The sequence below is a fragment of the Triticum aestivum genome, chromosome 5B, assembly GCF_018294505.1.
Source record: "Triticum aestivum cultivar Chinese Spring chromosome 5B, IWGSC CS RefSeq v2.1, whole genome shotgun sequence".
Classification (NCBI taxonomy): domain Eukaryota; kingdom Viridiplantae; phylum Streptophyta; class Magnoliopsida; order Poales; family Poaceae; genus Triticum; species Triticum aestivum.
Genome location: NC_057807.1, coordinates 217,432,908 through 217,433,608, shown reverse-complemented (window position 1 = coordinate 217,433,608; position 701 = coordinate 217,432,908).

Here is a 701-nt window from a genome sequence, read left to right as displayed (position 1 = left end):
CTGGTTTGTAACGCCTCGAATTCGATGCGCTAGGTGTCTGCCAGTTATTCGCCGTTGTTGCCATGTCATTTGCTTGTGTGTTGCACTTTGCCATGTCATCATGTGCATCTCATTTTGCATACATGTCGTCTCATGCATCCGAGCATTTTTCCCGTTGTCCGTTTTGCCATTCGGCACTCCTATGTCCCCCGGCGTTCCCCTTTTGTCTCCTTGTTGTGTGCAGGTGTTAAACTTTCTCGGAATGGCCCGAGGTTTACCAAGCGGCCTTGGTATAGCACCGGTAGACCGCCTGTCAATTTTCGTGCCATTTGGAGGTCGTTTGATACTCCAACGGTTAACCGGGTAACCGTCGAAGCCCTCTTTGTGTTGCAGCCCAACACCCCTTCCAAAGTGGCTCAAAACCCAGCAAACTCCACTCCATGCCCTCCGCCGTTTGATCATGATCGCGTGGCCGAAAATCGCTCCTCATTTGGACTCTCCTAGCTCCCTCTACCTATAAATATGTGCACCTCCCCCGAAATTCCCGCAGTCCAAACCCTAGCCTTCCCCTACCTCGCGCCACCGGACGAAATCCCCGCCACCGGACATGTCCGCCCGGCCACCTCACTCCGACCAACCAGCGCGCGACACGTCATCATCTCCACCGCCGCAGCCAACCGCACCCCGCCACCTCAGCCCGGGCGCGCCCCACTTCGCCGCCT